Genomic DNA, 13,878 nt, shown 5'->3' with positions numbered 1-13,878 from the left:
TTGAGACTTGGGGTTGTGGTCAGTTATCAGCTGTGATGGTGTTACTATTGGGTTCTGTGCCTCTGTCACTTCAGGCAGAGTTACTAATAGTGGGTGTGCTGTTAGCCCATTACAATGGTAAATAAGTATCCAATCTTACTGTTTGAAACAGTAGGTTTGGATACTTTAAAGGAACATTTTCGGTTCTAAGGTCTGGCAGCATGGCCGTGGCCAAGTGCTACATTTCATTTGGAGGACCCATATGACTTAAATGTGAAATTCTTTTCCTCAAACAATTATTCAGTCATAATGTAAGTCATGTTGTGTCTATCTGGTTAGATTGGTATTACTGTGCTACATTGGTTAGCATTTGCCATTAGGAGTATGTATTGAAGAAGTATTTCTGTTTTCTGCCCATTGGAAACAAATGTAAGTATTCACATTAAGAAAGGCTTTTCTAGGGAGTTGGTTCATCTCCAGTAAGGATAAACATTTGAAAATTATCATGTCCAGATAACTTGCTCTCAAAGGAGTTGTCCAGAGTAGTCTCTGGTCTGGTAATACTGATTTCTAAGAAACCTTGGAATATTGGAGAAGTTTTCAGAGAATTTGAGTATAAAATTGGATTATAATTACAAAAGCAATTCTAGGTTCATAAATCTAGATCAGCTAGATAGAAGTCAGTTCCAAGTAAATTAGTAGGAGATCTATTTTACTTAATTTTCTTGACTAATGAAGAGGCAGTGTAATTTAACAGATCTTTTTTTCCCTAGTATTTTAATTGAGACCACAGAAGTCTGTTGTAGTTATCTTGTAAGTAGCTTGTGTTAGCAGGAAGGCAGAGGTTGTAAGAAAGGTAGTAATTTTGATTAAGCTAACAGGGAATGTTAATGTGAACTAATTTCTTCAGTATCTGTGATATACTAATAGTAACTGAAGTTAATACTCTGGTACAGTTAGTTGGATAAGGTCAGGAAGGGAAAAGTGTAATTTAGGAGCTGATACTCTTTGCTTAAAAAAAAAGAGCCTGTAATCGAAGTGACATAAGAGCAGTTGTCCTCATCCAGGGGAAACACTCCAGAAACATCCCATGGTCCTTTCTTGGCAGGAATGAGTGGGAATGTGTTAAGCAAAGCAGGTGTGGAACAGCTTTTTTTATTTCCTTTTTTTTTTTTTGACTATTACCTTCTCAGATTTGAACTATATTCTGCTTAGGGGAATTCTTGATGTGTACCTGTGTGTTCTGATGAAGAGCCAGCATGCTGCAATCCCACACATGTGAGAGCAGAATTGCCCTGCTTCTTATCCTTGTTTCTCCCAGTTTGCTGTGCAGCTGCAGGTGGTTTCTGTGGGATGGATGCGTGAAGGTTGGTGAGGATAAATGTGTTCTTGGTGTGGTTTGTTATCCTTATTTGTTGTTTCTGTTGCCACTGCAACTCTTCCTGCAAAGAGTTTACTATTGAAAACTCCTAGAAAATTAGGCTGCAGGGAGCCCTGAAGAGCTGTCTAGTTTGTCATCTTGTCCTAACAACATTCTTACACCTGTGTTATTCCTGATATTTATCTTCCATTGATGTGTACTTTAAAATCTCCAGTGATCAAGATTACTTTTCTAGGCAAGCTGCTCTATGTCCCTTTTTTGGATGTGGCTTTTTGTATGTTGTTGGGTTTTTTTTTCTGTAATGTACTTGTTGCTTTTGCAACAAAATCTTACTAGGTTGAAGGAAATGCACGAGTGAATCAGTCTGCATCCTGTTTGCAAGGTGTGTTTTTATTTTTGCTAACCCAATTGCTTGGATGTACCTGTGTCTTGCTTTCTTCTCCACAATTTAGAAAGTGTCTTCAAACACAAACCATAAATAGCAAAGGAGCTACGGAAGAGAGTCAGAACCTTTCATTATCCTAACTCCATTTAATAAGATATTACATTTTCTAGAAGTAAAGATAGCCAGAAAAATCCTAGACCCCACATATATTCCAGGCATAAATGACTGCAGCTAAATTATGAATCCCTTCTTTTTATCTTTACAAGCTATGTCATAAGTACAGTTAAAGGCATAGAAGTGTGTATGTACAAAGCTCTACTTACAAAAAGGAGTTCCCTGTTAAAAAATGTGGAAAATAATAATGCAGTATGTTATGATCCTTTGTGGTCTTGTTTTGGGTAGATATTTTTTCCTAAAATGACTTGCTTATGTTAGCAGGAGAAGTCACTCATGTGAGGTATTCTATTTTAATGTGTTTTTGTATGTTGTGCCAAGGGAGGGGTAATTCATTACAAATTTCATGTGGAGTTAGGCCAGGTCCTTGTGCTGTCAGTTGTGTTTGTGCATCTGTCATAATAATAGGGCAAATGGCAGGTCTGAAGATTAGCATTTTTGGGATTAACTGAATTCGTTTGCTGTGGGATCAGTTCCTGTACAGGTAAACGTGCCAGGACAGAAGGATGGGCAGTGGAGGCATCAGGATGAGCAGAACATGAGGCTGGGCTGTTTGATCAGACTGTACATATTTCTGACTCCATGCTGTTTGTGTTGGACAAGACAGGTTAAGTCCATCTTGTTCTTGTCTCTCCATTCTGTTCGTTTATATTTGTGTGGCAGTTTTCTTTGAGTTGCAATGGCCCTGCTGCACGTGGAGCCAAGAAGAAGAACATGTGAGAAGGAGTGTGTTAATCCAGTGTTTGACTCTTGATGGGCTTTTTACCTGAGGAATGTTAACACAGAGCTATGCCATGATGTGGCATGGTGGTGAAACTTCCAGTGGTTGCATGGATGAGTTCTGCAGCTCTGTAGTAGTGCTCCTTTTCCAGCTTACAGTAATAGCAGCTGTGCAGGTTACAAGGGGAAAACTGATCTGTAGCACACACAGCCTGCAGATTCAAGAAGTCACCTGGGCCTTGTGAAGGAGCTGTGAAGTCTGAATTAGCAGTTTGTTTTCCTCTACATATAGATGGTGTTTAGTATTATCAGGGACACTATTTATATTCCAAAATAGTTATTAATGTTAAATGTTAGTATGTTGTTTTAGATGGATTTCTCTTGAACCCCTGTTTCTCTGGTTTGAATTGCTGAGGTTTTAATTTTGTGAGATTTTATCCTTTTCCACGGTCGAGGCTGCTTTAGATCCTTGCTTTTACCTGACTTGCCTGTGGTGGTCCTGGCGCCCATTTGATCCTGTCGTTAGGTAGACCAAGGTGTACAAAATACTGTTCCCTTTCATAGAGCTATCTGTCTGCTAGGAAATTACCCTGACATGATTTGTCAGTGTCCGCAGAGGGGATGCAGAGGACTGGTAGATGCCCTTGTGCAGGAGCAGGAGAGAGGGAGTTGGAGTATAGCTAAATGGACACTTGCTAATTCTAGCTGTTGTGGAACCTCAGCCCTTGCCCATTATGTTGTTAAATTTCTTAGGAATCTTGGGGGAGGGAGAAGTCTTGTTTTCTTGGCTGGACAAAGCAGTTGCAGGCGGACATGAAAATAAAAAAAATAGGAAGTAGAAGTAAAATCAAAGCAATGCAGAGTTATTTCAGTGTTGAAATAAAGTTTGGCTCAACTTTGGGGTGAAGGTTCAGCTCTGATTGTATCTAGAGTAGTTTCCTTTCTTTAAATTGTCTAGTGCCCTCACACATAGATATGCAAAGAAACCTTGTGTTTCCACATTATTTTAATATTTCTTGTGAGATTTTGGGAATCATTGCTCTTCCAGATCTACAGCCAAGAGTCATCTGGCAGGGAAGGGAAAGAGTTTTAAATATTTACTGAACAGAAAACTGTATATATAAAGCCTTCTGCTAATTTTTGTTTCATTTAGTGCAGGTGCTAAAAGGTTAATAGCTACCCTATCACTTCTATTGTATCAAGAGATTCTTTTCTAACCTAAAGCAATGTTAATTTCCATTTAAGGAAGAATGTCTGCAGGAGCCAGTGGTATTTACTAACTGCGCCTGTAAAAACATTCCTTTTCACCCTCAGATGCTCACTCAGCCTTCTGTTTTCCAAGCGACATTATTGCAGACTTTAGCTTGTAGTCTGAGAAATGTTTTAATAACGTGAACAGCAGAATCCTCATTCCTGACTCCTCCTCGGATACTTCTTTACTTGCTTTCCTGTGGTTTGGATTGGACTAAAAGTGTAGCAGTAGCTGGGGGGGATTTATTTTGTTGTTTTTGCATGTATGTCCTCCTGTTAACAACCTGAAGATCCCTACTGGGGCATCAGTTTATATTTGAAAGGGGTTTTTTGTCATTAAGTTTCTTTAAATCAAGAGACAAAAGTCTGATTTTAACTCTCATTTGGCTGTGATAGGTAATTATACAAGACAAATTGAATGGAATCCCATTTCCAGTGTTCTGAACTCATGTGAATTCCTCTCCTTGTCCTCTTTGGTCAGAGTGACAGGCTGTTGGGCTGGACACAGCAATGGCTCAGGGCTGCTCCATGGTAACGGAATGAATGCTTCTACCCTGTGGTACCTACAGGCCGCCTGTAATTGTTTACCTTTCTTTCACTGAGGAATGGTAAAGCTTCAATTACCTTGTGTTTACCACAGTTTGGTCTACAGAAAACAACACATGTGAACAGTTACCATGGCAAACATGATGCATGCTAATTTTGCATCAGTCTTAACCTTAACCTCACGCTTTCATTACACTCAATAGAAAGGGGGGAAGGGACGTAGCCCTTCTGTTCTGTGCCTCAGCAAGGGAGACCCTTGCCAGTGCCTTGGGTCTGGAGCACAGAGCAAATCCGTGTCACCTTGTAGCAAAGTTTCCCAGTCACCAGTAATGGGCAGGTTTCTGAGTATTTCAGAAGAGAGGACTTTACCCAATATTCGTATTTTGGAGTAGAGAAATGCGTGGTACAGTTGATGTTATGAATCAATATAATAAATGCTTTATAAGCTGAAATCTTAATGATTTGCTTGAGCTGTCTGGTCTCAGGCTCCTTGCTTGAGCTGTCATCTATGTCTAGATGGGGTGACATAAAAATAATTGATTGCTGAAGACCTGGCCAAGGCTTACACTATATTGTATGCAAATAACTCTATAGTTAAAAAAAACCCCAAAACTTACCAGTCACTCAACAATTAAAATAACAGTCATGGAAAATTGCCTTTTTTGTATAAATTCTGTACTTGTGAATGTAAGCTTTTATTTATCCAGCATTTTCCTTGTTTTATTTATTCATGCTTTGTTCTGGTTTGATTTCCTGTAGAAATAGCATTGCTCTCTTATGGAATGAGTTACAGTAGTGTAAGGTTCCAGTGAGTGAAGTTGTTTTGAACCAACTGTGTGACGTGACTCATTCCTCCCATTATGATCCTATACTATGATTTCCTCACACTTGGATGGGTTTGTTTTTGTCTGTGCATGTTGCTCTCTGTTCTGAGGTCATCATACTCAAATGCTACTTTTGTACTAAGGCACTTGAACTTCTGGTACTGTTTAGTGCACACATGAAATACTCTTTAGTGGCAAAGTCTTGTCTGTTTGCATGTTCCCACCCTGAAGTCCTAGGTTTTCTTACCTACTGGAAACAGTAAGCTGGTGCTGGTGCCCAGCTCTGTCTCAGACCTGGTAATCACAATATGAAAATTTTTGGATGCATGTTGCAGGGAAAATTAGGCAGCCCACTCTGACAGTGACGGAAAGACTACAAAAAACAAGTACCTTGTGTAGTTTTGTTTCTCAGACCAATTGAAACAGATGTGTCCTTTGCTTGCTTGCTTATTTTTGCGGCTGTAATATCTGTTTACTTGAGTAGTTCCCTCTCACCAGGCATCAGCTACATGTTCTTTCTGTGAGCCTTTCCCACAGCTCTTTCTGTCTCCCACGCTTTCTCCTCCTCACTCCCAAGTCAATACCACAGTTCCCTTAGTTCCTCACAGAGCTTTTGAATGGGAAGAGTCAGACACCTGCTGAGCTGGCTCAGGGCTGTATGCAGTGCTGACTGCTTAGGTGGAAGGGTAACTGCCTGTTTTGTCTAGTCTTGAATTACTCTGGCAACTAATCTGCATATTTCACTTGTAGCAAACTTCAGTTAGCTCCCTCACACTTGTGCAACTTTCATGTCTTAAAGAATCTATTACTAAGTATTAATTACTGTCTGGAACACAACACGCACGCATCCACCAGCACTAGTGACTCCAGAAAGATATGGGTACAAAAGAGCTGGGATTTCTGAGCGCGCTTTCCATAAGAAGCAAGGATGCAAGTGTAGGTAACAGAAGACTCTTAGGCTGTTAGCATGTAAGATTGCACTATGAGGACCTGGACTGGATTTCCATCAAGATCCTTGGACATTGATATATTTATTAAAAAAACGTTGGCAGTGCTCCTGAGGAAGAGGAGTTCCCTACAAATACAGAGCTAAAGAGTGTTTTTGGAAGTCTAGGTTGGGAAACAGCTTCACGGAATTGTCACTAGGATTAATTTGTAGGTATAAGGTATTCTCTCAGGAAATAGTTAAAAAAATAGTTAAAATATTGACGAGCACAACTTTAAATATTTTTCATCTTACTTGGTTATATCTGTACCACAGATGTACTTTTTATGCCTGCACAGTTTTGATCAGTGTTATCTATTCCTGACAGCAGTGCTGAGTCCATCAAAATTGCTTGTTTATTGCCTTGGAAATCAAATTCAAACTTTTTTTTTTTTTATCCAGATAAGTGCCTCTCCTATTTGAACTGCTTTTTCAGTACTACTTTTCCCTTTCTGCCCCACGGCTGAATGTAGAGTCCATCTGTGTCTGGTTAGTACACTTACTTGTATTAGGACTCAAAAGAAGCTGGAAGAGCAGAAAACCTGATTTTTTTTAATCAGTTTTTCTGTAGTTTGAGAAGATCTCACTCCTGAATGCGAAGTATAGTGGAACTCTCAAAAAAATTATTGGGCCAAAGTTTTCTTTTTCCCTTTGGGATGGGTTCTGAGTCTGTTGTCCTGGCTTGCTTGTGCTCAGTTGGTTTTCATCAGCCTTTTTGCCTTTGTTTAGTTTGACAATCCCACACCCACTGTATGTAAACATTGAATGAGATTCAGTGAGTAGAATAAGAAAAATGACAACTAGCCCATTAGGCAAGAGAGCAGAATCCTATGAAGTCACTGCATTAAAAAAATAATTAAATGCGACTTGATATTCAGACAGCATAAATGGCTACAAACTGCATGCTTTAGGGGGCAGGATAGTTAGAAATACAGTTCCACTGATTAACCTGTTTGGTCTTCTTTTAGAACATTCTTCAAGTACTGACCTCATCTTTATTTCTCTTTAGAAGCACCATAGATGTACTGGGGGAGAGAACATTCTTCTGTGTTACATGGTCACATTAAAAGGAATAATTCTGTTTTGAAAATAGTGTGCTAATCTTCTCCAAGATTTTTTTCTCCCTGTTTCTGTGGCTTTAAAGAGAAGGGTGCTCAATCTGTATGATCTTTTGCTACATGACAATAAATCTTTCTCTCATTTGGAGCATTGTTTCTGTTTGCTAAGTTTTGTCAGAAATACATGGCAGTGAAAGTCAAAGTGATGGTGGTTACAGACATTTTTACTCCATTATGTGTTGCTTGAGTGGCTTTTTTTCAGCCATTGTTTACATGCCCTCTAATACGAACATCTCCTAAAATCTTACTTAATGCAGGAGCAAGTTTAATAGAAAAAGGAGCATAGGCGAGCATCAGGCATCTAAATGATCACTTTTTTCTATACATCCGGAAAGAGTTCTCTTTTCTGCTCCTGCAGTCTGTGATTGGTGTTTCCTAACATCTGTGGCATGATGCAAACTAATAGATATTTATTTGTGAACAGTACAAATATTTTTAATAGATTTCTGTCTTTCCCCCCTGGCTGAACCAGGCAAACTTTGTTTTACTGGATTTCTTCTGCTCAACCACTGGTTTGCCATCTTCATTTCAGATAGGATGCTTCATTTCAGAATGTTAATTAGGAGGTTAATGAGTCTGCTTTGGTGACTGACTCCACTTCTGTGTGTGTGTGATTTTTGGTACCATTTCTGTGACTTTTAGATTCATATGTTCGACACTATTAGTGATTTCTGTGTAGACAGTGTCGTTTTTATTAACTCTATACCAGATGTCCACCATCAGCAGAGGAGGGAAAAGGCATGTTACTGTCAAAATAGAAGTAAGGAGCAGTGTGTAAAATTTGAATGAGGAGCTCTTTATTTTCACTCTTGACACACAGGGGTGTGCTACATAAGGACGCAGTACTTCTGAAAGTCAGATCATACCAACGGCATTAGGAGGCTTTGGCTGCTTTTTTCTTGCACCCTTTATTTGATGTTGATTTTCTTTTTAAGAGCATGGGATTGGGATTTCTTCTGGATGAGTCATAATTCTATTCACATAATAATTTCCCTGTGGAACAGGTGTAAGCAGTTGGATGTCATTGCATAAGGATCCTCAGTCATTGTTGCTGCTTGATGCTTCTGTTCTTAGGTGTTGATCAGTCAGAAGGGCTCTAAAATGCTAACTATGAGTTTAGTGTTAAATGGTTTGGTGCTTAATTCTGATATTTGCCAGTCCATTATTTTTGTGATTCTCTCTTTTCTAGAAAGATTTTAATAATGCTCGATAGCTTGTCTTTTGCAAGACAAGTTTTTGTGTATCCCTGGAATTTTACTCTGTGACTTTCTTATCATGTACTAAGTAGTTAAATTAAGCATAACCACCAATCATTCTTGACAAGTCTTGTGATAAAGGATTTTTTGGCGATTAGTTTAAGTTAAACATTTGACTTTTGAACTCATTCTTGTGGTATGTTTGAAAACACTGGTGACCAAACAGTGTATTTTGACGAATAACAAACTGCAAACATTGCTGCTTTTTGTTATTATAATGAGGGATAATTGACATTCTGGTGTTGATGCAGTTGATGTTTTACATAAAGCTTTAAAAGAATTCAAAATACTCTGTTATTTTGCTCTTAATACAGACAAATATGCTGAGTTTTTTACCCAAAACATTTCTAAGAGGATTTTGAGACTTTAAATTGTATTTGCTCTGGAATATAATTGAATGTACAAAGTAGGTACTTATAAATTCTTGTTATGGGTGAGAAAAGGATAGAGTTAAAAAAAATGTAAATGTGACTAATAATCAGGAATGCTGTGAATTTTGTAGAGCAAGATGTGCATTTCACTGATCTGTGTGATGCTTGTCTTTTAGGATTGCTTTGTTGGCAGCATGGTCAAGGATGAGCGAATGCTATGGCTGCAGTCAGCTGTGCTCTGGCCCACCTGCTGGGCACTGACCCATTCTTGTCCTAGGGTCTCTTTTGATCTCAGATACCAAAGATTCCTGCTTTTGCTCCTCTTCTATGTTAAAAATCCATGCTTGTGATTATACTAATGGTTGATACTAGACCGCTTCAGTTACAGATGGAGACTTTCAGAAGTGCACAAAAGTCATGCAGATAAGGTGTTGGAGTTCAGTATCCTTTTCTGGCCTCTCTTAATGTGATAGTTGAAGTCTTAAAAAATAAAATCTTTAGCTCGGTAATTGATAAAACTGCTTGTAGGTTTTAGACGGTTCCTAGGAATAACATTATCTGTTTTCACCTCTGTGGGAATGGTTTTCAACTTGTAAAGAAAAGCACTTCAGGAAGTGAAATGTGATGAAAGGCTTGAAGAGTGAAAAAGATGCAGTTTTTCCAATTATACTATCATTCCAATAAAAAGATTTTATTACTCTAAATGTGTTTTACTTAAATATTTTGGGCGCTGTCTGGACAGTGTAATAAAAGTGTTCTACAAATATGATTAAAATTAGTGTTTCAGAGAGGAAAAGATATGTAATCTTAAATCATAGAGGTTTGGGATTTTTGCTTGGTTTTAATGGGAGGTGCTGACAGAAGCATTTGATACTATGCAAATAGATAGGAAGATGGTATTTAGCGGATATCAAAGTTGTGCATGGTAAAGCAAGGAAGCATTTGGTTCTCAGTGTTGCAGTAAGAAGAGTGCTTATAGAGAAATCATGTGTAAGATATGTCTAAGATAGTTGTCTTTTATTTGCAGTTAGTTTTCCAGGTTTTCCTTGGTCAGCCAAGAGAAAGATAATGTTGAATTCCAAAATGTATGTTGCAGTAGTTAATTGCTTGGATAAGTATTTTTCAGAGTTAAAAACAATTCTTATATCTTGTCTTGTATTTCTACTGTTGAAACTTTTAGAAAGTATTTACGTTTAATTGAAACCTTTGCAGTTTTACCTGTCTTGAGGAGAAGTTGTGATAGTGCACTTTGAACTTTTTCTCGGCATGGAAATATTCTTATGGTAAAATTGAATTTTTAAAATTGCCTCTTTAAATTGTTTGTAGTTGTTTCAGGGAAATGGGAAGATGCCTCAATTTGTTTCCTCTTCAGCATTACTACCATGGTTGATCTAGGAAAGCCCATCGAGATAACTGATGGTGCTTGTGGAGTTTCTGTTTATTGCCCAATATGAAGCTGAACACGAGGTTTTACTGAGAGTACATATCTGCTTGCACATCTTGCTGTACTACTTAAATATGGTATTATCTCAAGTGCTTATCATTTTCAAAGAGCTGATGTAACACAACCATTCCTGGAGTTCTGCGAAATAAATAGTTTGAATGGGCTTGTATCTAGTCCAGGCACAAATCAATTGAGCTTATTAAAACTGCTGAAACAAACCTGACTGACCTTTCATGAAATGAGCTGGGGAGCCCTCAGTTACGTGCTGTAAGGCAGAAGCAGGTTGGTGCAGGAAGGGGCTGGGAATGGGGACATTTTGACTCAGTGTGATTTCTTGTGGCAAGAGCAGCTTGTGCATACTCACAAACTGATCTGCTCAGGATAGGAGTATTGCTTCTTTCCAGGGAAAACCAGCCCTTCCCCAGCTTTTGCTTGTTCTTAGCAATGCACAAATATTTATAGGAGGCAAACCAGTGAATCATTAGAAATGTTCTTTGTACAGCGTCTCCTTAAACTGGAGGAGGTGGTGTGCTGGAATGTGGAGATATCTTTGTGGCAGTTTCTTTCTTCAGTCTGATCCTTTTGAAAGCATCTTACTCTGCTTGTATTTTCCATACTAGAGGTTTACAAAAAAAAATGTTTATACTACAGCTTCAAACATCTACTGAAATCCTAGAAAACCTAAAAAATTTCTGTGGATTCCTTATATTAAGATCAGATGTGGGAATGTCACATTGAATATCTGCTATACAAAACTCAGATGATTTTAATGGAGAATAAGAATCTGAAATGGTATGTGCCTAGTGGCAAAATAAAAAAGCAGAGGAAAGGGAATATGGACAGAGGGAATTATATAATGGGTCCGAATTACACCTCAGTGGTTACAAGTCCATTTCTCTGCTGTGCTGACAGAGAAAGTAATTGCTGTACTTATGTCTTGTTCAATGATGTGAAACTAGTTTTTACAGCAAAGTGCAGTATTTGAGAGAGCCTGCAATGTGAACAACACAGTAATCCAGCTAATTGAAATGCCTTGTGGGCTGAGGCAATTTCAGCTGCAGGGCAATTTGAAAAAACCCAGTTTTTAAAGCGTCTACCAACACTTGAAACATTTTAAATTTTTTCAATAATAATGTATCAACCCTCACCCATAAAGCAAAATGTGGTTTTATTGATTTTTATTGCTCTAAAAATTAGCTAAGAACATAAATGCTAGCAACCAATAACTGAAGATGAAGTGCATAAGCAGGATATTTTTAATAAGAGCGCTTATTTAATGAGTCAAAAAAAGTGGATTTCCTTTTTAAGGCTAATGGTTATTGAAGCAAAACTTACTAACTTCCTAAAAGGCAGTAAAAGGTTTAAATTATGTAGTTGTTAGCATGTTGGTTTGTGCTCCGCCTGTATTTTGTAAACATTGTGTGAATTGGTGTGTCTGCATGTTTGGAAGGGAACACAACCTTTGTGTTTGGGAAACCGCAGCCTCTGAGCGTGACTCTGAATCTGCTTTGGGGCAGGAAGGCATTGGCAGCCCTGGCCAAATGTGCTGTCAGCCATGGGTGGTGACTGTCAACCTGTGCTCGTGACTCTTCCACCTCATCTCTTCCAAGTAATAAAAAACCTGGTGCTTCTGTGGTTCTGGCCACTCAGACTTGTGCTGGCCTCAGCTGGTGGGACACCTGCTGCAGTGAAGGGAACTGGAGTGGGGAGCAGGGCCCCATAGCCTTTAAAAGAGAATTAGATTTACATGACCTGTTTAGCCAACTGTTCCATGCTTGGGAACGCCTTTAACCTTGGAAGTATGGATTATTTGGGGTGGGTGAATACCTTTCAATGGTTCTGATTTGCAGACTTTGGTGATCTTGAACCTTCCTGAGAAGAAAGGAAAGGGTGGGAATGGACATTGCTGGCAAATCCCAACTGAAAATGTTTAGTTTAAAATTATATGGCTAGAACTTTCATACCAGTTTTTGTTCCTGTTCAAAATTGCTAAAAGAATAGTTAGTAGCAGGTGGTCTTATATTAAAAGAGAGAAGACTATTCTTCATTACAGATGTAATTGTATTCGGAGAAAAATATTTCTATTGAGCCCTCATTGTCTTTGGAAATCTCCTGAGACACATGTATCTGAAGGAGAGAATTTGTGGAGAAAGGTACACTTATCTACTTAATCACTACTAAGACTTTTTTCCTACAATATTGATATTTGAGCTTCATTTTGCTCCTTAAAGAATGTTTTCCCTTGAAAATGCAAAGTTGTTTCCATTTTCTGCCATGACAACTTGGAGACCGGAAGACCAATCTGAAAATGTATCTATTTTTCTAACACAGTATCATTCTACATCTGCATGACACTGGTTAAAATTTAGGTGATAACTTCTGTGAGCCTCCTAGTTCTTTCTGAACAAGGCTGGCTTTGTAAGAGGCAAAGATGACTCCATTTCTTGTTGCAGTAGGGCCTTATTGTTTTTTATTGTGTCACTTCATAATGGATTAATCTGATAATGGGATAAATTAGGACCTAAGTTTGTCATCAAAATTTTCAAGTTTTACCATTTATAAAAGGTGGAGGATGTTGATTTAAAAATAATTTCCTAGAATGTACTGTGGCAGTGTTTTTTAAATGCTTTGTTACAGACGGACCCTAAAGAATTACATTAAATATTTGTAATTATTTTATTAGAAAAGACTCATTGAAAGTGTTTTTGAATGTGTAATGACTTAGCCTAGTAACCTTTTAAGTGTGCCTTTCTTAGTGATAGGATCAGGTCTGCATGAGTTACATTGAAAGGTTGGTTAGAAGTAGACCAGTGAAATTGCATTAGTGTTGCTGTCATGAGCACTGCTGTGGAGAGTTTAAATGGCTTTTATTCAGGTTCACTTGTGGAAACATATCCCTTTCTAGTTTGCCAGTTTTCTAGCACGTGTATCACCATAGTGTTTGCTTTGGAGGAGCTGGACTTAGTTTTTGATATACTAGTGCTATTTTCAGCTAGCAAATAACACTGGCTTTATTTTTAAAGATACTGTATTCCAGCAGTCTCATTATATAGTTTTGACTAGTTTTTTGTGCTTTGTGTAAGGTGATGAGAGAGATTGTCAGTACCTGAGCCTCAGAATACTTTGTTTTTACTGCATTAGAAATGTCAACTGAAATAATTTGACATTCATCTTTGTTCTCTGCTAGTCCTGTTCTCTGTTTCTCAAGGTACTGTACATCAATCCAGAAGCTTTTCTGTGTCTTGAACTGGTTATTTCCCTTCTGTTTCTGTAACAAGGTTTCACACATGTCTTGTTCTAATGAGAAAAACAAAAACACAAACAGCTTGTGATGTCCTGGTCGGATTTTTTTTTTTTTTTAGCTTTGTTTGCTCTAAGTTGGTCTTCTAACATAGCTGACTTAGCCCAAAGCTGGTTGAGTCCTCACATTTCTACCCTGGCCTT

At 38.2% G+C, this 13,878-nt stretch overlaps 1 protein-coding gene across 2 annotated transcripts in view; it reads left to right on the top strand.

The window, feature by feature from the left end:
* PAWR (pro-apoptotic WT1 regulator) overlaps positions 1–13,878 on the top strand; it is a 72,253-nt gene that overhangs the window by 22,344 nt on the left and 36,031 nt on the right. The gene's annotated exons all lie outside the window — the stretch shown is intronic.

Source organism: Onychostruthus taczanowskii, unplaced genomic scaffold (genome assembly GCF_017590055.1).
Source record: "Onychostruthus taczanowskii isolate IOZ18803 unplaced genomic scaffold, ASM1759005v1 scaffold31, whole genome shotgun sequence".
Classification (NCBI taxonomy): Eukaryota; Metazoa; Chordata; class Aves; order Passeriformes; family Passeridae; genus Onychostruthus; species Onychostruthus taczanowskii.
The sequence above is the reverse complement of the archived record's forward strand: the minus strand, read 5'-3'. Positions and strand labels throughout refer to the sequence as shown.